This window comes from Salvelinus sp. IW2-2015, linkage group LG23, assembly GCF_002910315.2.
Source record: "Salvelinus sp. IW2-2015 linkage group LG23, ASM291031v2, whole genome shotgun sequence".
NCBI lineage: Eukaryota > Metazoa > Chordata > Actinopteri > Salmoniformes > Salmonidae > Salvelinus > Salvelinus sp. IW2-2015.
The window spans coordinates 30,046,440-30,052,439 of NC_036863.1; positions in this window are offsets into that span (position 1 = coordinate 30,046,440).

A 6,000-nucleotide genomic window follows, 5' to 3' on the forward strand; every position below is an offset into this window, starting at 1 on the left:
TTATTATAACAACGTTAGGCATCCATATCCCAGGTGGGGCTGYAAGGTTCTATACACTACCAGTCAAAAGTTGACACACCTACTCATTCCAGGGTTTTTATTTCTTTTTACTGTTTTACTATGTTGTAGAATAATAGTGAAGACATCAAAACTATGAAATAACACATGGAATCAAGTAGTAACCAAAAAAGTGTTAAATCAAAATATATTTGAGATTCTTCAAAGTAGCCACCCTTTARCTTGACAGCTTTGCACATTCTTGCCATTCTCTCAACCAGCTTCACCTGGAATGCTTTTCCAACAGTCTTGAAGGAGTTCCCACATATGTTGAGCACTTGTTGGCTGCTTTTCCTTTACTCTGCGGTCCAACTCATCCCAAATCATATATATTTTTTAAATGTCTTTAACTTTATTTATTTCTAATCCTACCACCCCTCCCCTAATTTGAGTAAACTAGTGAACAACAAAGCTTAGGCCTCTACTTCCAGCTTATACATACTATATACATTTCATGGACACAGTCTATTTGACAATAGTTCCATTTTGTTTGTTTTTACTACTGTTCTTCCTCTACCCTCAACCTCTCCCATCTATTTCTGATGTCCAACCGGGTTTGATTTCTATTGGCCATATCTTTCAAACTGCTCTTTCACAAAAGTTGTTAACCTATATATGTTTTACAGTAGTTATCTTGTTATTAGTCCCAACCTTCAGCTCCATTCAACCCCTCCCATCTCTCTCTTAACACCATCCAWATTGTATTTCTATTTGCCATATATTTTTCAACTGTGCTGAGATGTTTCACAAAAGTTCTGAACCTTTCTATTCTCATTGTTTGTACAGATTGTAAATTGAAAATATTTTTGGGCTAAAAGTATTATATTATTGATTGTTTGACTATGACTTTTCAGATTACCCAGTAGTGCTATCTGCAGGGTTAGCTCCAGGTAAAAATTGCAATTCTTCAGCCATTCCTGGACCTGTGAACAAAAACAAGCTACATATGGACAGTACCGAAACAAATTATCTAATGATTCTGTCTCTTTGCAGCAAAATCTGCAGAGCTGGGAAGGTTGTATCCCCCACATAAATAACATTCCATTGGTTGCAAGAATTTTGTATAATAATTTAAATTGAAAAATTCAAAGTTTTGAATCCAGCGTCGTTTTGCGTATCAGTTCATAAACCATGTGCCATGGAATCGGTATGTCTTCTTAACTATTTTACAATCTATATGGCACAGCTGTCAATTTGTTGGTCCTTAAATAGAACTGATATACATTTTTACTTATCACAATTTTCTTTAACCAATTGTGATCTTTAATGCAGGGCCGACAGACACATTCCTTGCGGTAATGCTACACTTAGTTGGTTGTAATTTTGGGTAGYGCAGACATTTCTATATGTTTTTGTTAGCTGCATGTGTGACATAACTCCACCAATCCTATTTATGATATAATTTACCAAGATTATACCTTTTTTTAATATAAAATATTTGTTGTATTATTTGTTCTCTCTTTTCTGGTGGATTAAATTGAAATTGCAACCAACTTTATGGCTTGTTTTAAAAATAGCGATATTTGGGAGATGATTTCCTCTTCAAATAACTGAAAATGTGAGGTTGTAATCTGAATAAAGGGTGAGGTTGTAATCTGAATAAAGGGAAAAAGTCCTTTCTTGAACACATGGTGAGACATTTTCACTAATTTGCTAGAAAACCAGTTCGGATTTAAGCCTTTAATATTTAATCATTTCTGCCCGCTGAATTCATATTCATTATATAAATAGGCCTGTTTAATTTTGTCTGGCTTGCCGTTCCAAATAAAATGGAATCTTTTTTTCTCATGTAATTAAAAAAACGTTTCTAGGTGTAAGCAAGACCATAAGCAAATAGGTAAACAGATATGACTAAAGAGTTAATCAGGGTGATTTTACCACAAATATAGAGGTATTTACATTCCACGGTAGCAAGATCTTATCTACTTTTGCTAACTTTATATAAAAATGTATTGGAGTGAGATAATTTAGTTATTTCAGGATATGTATACTGAGTATATCCACATCACCTTCAGACCACTTTATTGGTAAACTACACAATAATGTAAAAGTTGTATTTTTTTGTGATCCAATACATAATATAGTAAGTACACATCATAATTTGGTTGTAATCCAGAGAGGTTAGAGAAATTATCTAGATCCTTAATTAGGCTGTGGAGGGATCCATCATCAGCGTACAATGACAACTTTGTTTTTAAGCCCTGGATTTCTAATCCCTTAATTGGATCTGATTTTAATAGCTAACATTTTGATGGCCATAATAAATAGACATGCCGATAGTGGGCATGCTTGTTTTACTCCTCTCGACAGTTTAAAACTTTTTGAGAAGTAGACATTACTTACTATTTTACACCAAGGTTTACAGTACTATACATGATTTTAACCCATTTTATAAGATATTCTCCAAAATTGAAATGTTCCAGGTGTAACAGTATAACTTTAGACCGTCCCCTCGCCCCGACCTCGGGCGCGAACCAGGGACCCTCTGCACACATCAACAACAGTTACCCACGAAGCGTCGTTACCCATCGCTAGACAAAAGCCGCGGCCCTTGCAGAGCAAGGGGAACCACTACTTCTAGGTTTCAGAGCAAGTGACGTAACTGATTGAAACGCTATTAGCGCGTACCCGCTAACTAGCTAGCCATTTCACATCCGTTACACAGGCATTTATACAGTTGAAGTTGGAAGTTTACATATACCTGAGCCAAATACATTTAAACTCAGTTTTTCACAATTCCTGACATTTAATCCTAGTAAAAATTCCCTGTCTTAGGTCAGTTAGGATCACCAATTTATTTTAAGAATGTGAAATGTCAGAATAATAGTAGAGTGAATGATTTATTTCAGCTTTTATTTCTTTCATCACATTCCCAGTGGGTCAGAAGTTTACATACACTCAATTCGTATTTGGTAGCATTGCCTTTAAATTGTTTAACTTGGGTCAAATGTTTTGGGTAGCCTTCCACAAGCTTCCCACAATAAATTGGGTGAATTTTGGCCCATTCTCTATGGTACCGTTTTTATTGCTTTCCATCTGTTCTGTTAGACCTTTTATTTCCTTTGTTAGTATGGACTCTTTTGACCTAAATGGCTTTTGTTTTAGAGATGAGTATTGAATTGCTTGACCTCTAAAGGCACATTTAAAAGTGTCCCATACAATAAAGGGATTTGCTGTAACTATGTTATGTCGGAAAAATTCAGTTATAAATTTCTTGGTCCTAGTTAAAACAAGTTATCATCCAATAYGCTTTGATTAAATTTCCAATATCCTGCCAACGTGAAAATTCAGTAAGAGTAATGTATATGCCAATTATCTGATGGTCCGACCGCATTCTATACCATCAACACTTTTTAACTTTTGGTGCCAACAGGAATTACATAAGAAATAAGTCAAGACGACTAGCTTGATTGAGCCTCCGCCATGTACATCTCACTAGGCCTATTTTACATTCAGCAATTAACAAGAGCAAACCGGCTTCTCTCCAGGAAAAGCCTATTAGGCCTGGTATAAAAAATAAATCTCCTTTAGATTTTGTAGCCTTTAGCTTTTCCTGGGATTTCACGAGAAGAGGAATAGCAAAGAGCCTTGCGTCATATAGCCTATTGCACACGGGAATAGATGGAAGAGAGAGAAAAGAGTTGTGTAGCCGAAGTAGCTAAATATTAGGGTTATAAATATTTACCTGTCAAAGCTCCACTATTGATTAGGCCTACGTTTTTAGTCAATAACATTCTACCTAGGCTACAACAACACATTGCAATGAGGAAAGTAGTATTGTTATCAAGTGAGTACACAATTATTGTCTAGGGCTGTAAACTTTAGTGATTTCAGCCAATTAGAATTTTTGTATTTTTATTTGTTGTATTTTATTAGGATCGCCATTAGCTGTMGCGATTGCAGCAGCTACTCATCCTGGGGTCCACACAAAACATAAAACATGACATAATACAGAACATTAATAGACAAGAACAGCTCAAGGACAGAACTGCATACATTTAAAACGTCACACATAGCTGGTGGGGTAAGTGTGTGTGTGTGTCAATGCTGTATGTCAAATTTATTTATAAAGCTCTTTTACATCAGCGGATGTCACAAAGTGCTCATACAGAAACCCAGCCTAAAACCCCAAACAGCAAGCAATGCAGATGTAGAAGCACTGTGGCTAGGTAAAACTCCCTAAGAAAGGCAGGAAGCTAGTAAGAAACCTAGAGAGGAACCAGGCTCTGAGGGGTTGCCAGTTCTCTTCTGGCTGTGCCGGGTGGAGATTATCAGGGTGAATGGCTATTGAGTCCAGATCGTTCTTCAAGATGTTCAAACGTTCATAGATAACCAGCAGGGTCAAATAATGATCACAGTGGTTGTAGAGGATGCAACAGGTCAGCACCTTAGAAGTAAATGTCAGTTGGCTTTACATAGCCGAGCATTCAGAGGTCGAGACAGCAGGTGATGAGAGAGAGAGACCAGATACAGCAGGTCCGAGACAAGATAGCACATCCGGTGAACAGGTCAGGGTTCCATAGCTATAGATAGAACAGTTGAAACTGGAGTAGCAGCACAACCAGGTGGACTGGGGACAGCCAGTAGTCATCAGGCCAGGTATACCTGGAACATGGTCCTAGGCCTCAGGTCCTCCAGGAGAGAGGGAGAGAGGATACTTAGGTTCACATAGGACACCAGAAAAGACAGGAGAATTTCACCAGATAGGACAGACTGACCCTAGCCCCCCCCCCCCCCCCCGCACACACAGACTGTTGCAGGCATCCTGGAAGCTGAGACAGGGGGGGGCACTGTGACCCAGTCCAATAATACCCAAGACAACTAGGCAGGATATAACCACACCCACTTTGCAAAAGCACAGCCCCACACCACTAGAGGGATATCAACAGACCACCAACTTACTACCGCTGAGACAAGGCTGAGTATAGCCCACAAACATCTCCTCACTGCACGAGCCCGAGGGGGCGCAAGACCGGACAGGAAAGATCACATCAGTGAACTCAACCCACTAAAGTCGAGTATAGCACAAAAACCCTGCACAACCCGACGCAACCCTCATAGGGACGGCATGGAAGAGCGGAAAGGCTCTGGAGCAACGAACCGCGCCTTGCTGTCTCTGCCTGGCCGGTTTCCCCTCTCTCCACTGGGATTCTCTGCCTCTAACCCTATTACAGGGCGTTGAGTCACTGGCTTACTGGTGCTCTTTTCATGCCGTCCCTGGGAGGGGTGCGTCACTTGAGTGGGTTGAGTTACTGACGTGATCTTCTGTCTGGGTTGGCGCCCCCTTGGTTTGTGCTGTGGTGGATCTTTGTGGGCTATACTCGGCCTGTCTCAGATTGTAAGTTGGTGGTTGAAAGATATCCCTCTAGTGGTGTGGGGGCTGTGCTTTGGCAAAGTGGGTGGGGTTATATCCTTCCTGTTTGGCCTGTCCGGGGTTTCTTCTGATGGGGCCCACAGTGTCTCCTGACCCTCCTGTCTCAGCCTCCAGTATTTATGCTGCAGTAGTTTATGTGTCGGGGGGCTAGGGTCAGTTTGGTTATACCTGGAGTACTTCTTCTATCTTATCCAGTGTCCTGTGTGAATTTAAGTATGCTCTCTCTAATTCTCTCGTTCTCTCTTTCTTTCTCTCTCTCGGAGAACCTGAGCCCTAGGACCTACGTCACGGCAAACCGGGCATGATGACTCCTTGCTGTCCCAGTCCGCCTGGCCTGGCTGCTATTCCAGTTTCAGCTGTTCTGCCTGCGGTTTATGGAACCCTCTGTCCCAGACCTGCTGTTTTCAACTCCTAATGATCGGCTATGAAAGCCAACTGATATTTATCCTGATTATTATTTGACCAGGACTTTGCATTTTATGAACATTTGAAAATCTTGGCTCTCTCTAATTCTCTCTTTCTTTCTCTCTCTCGGAGGACCATACGTCAGGACTACGGCAGATGACTCC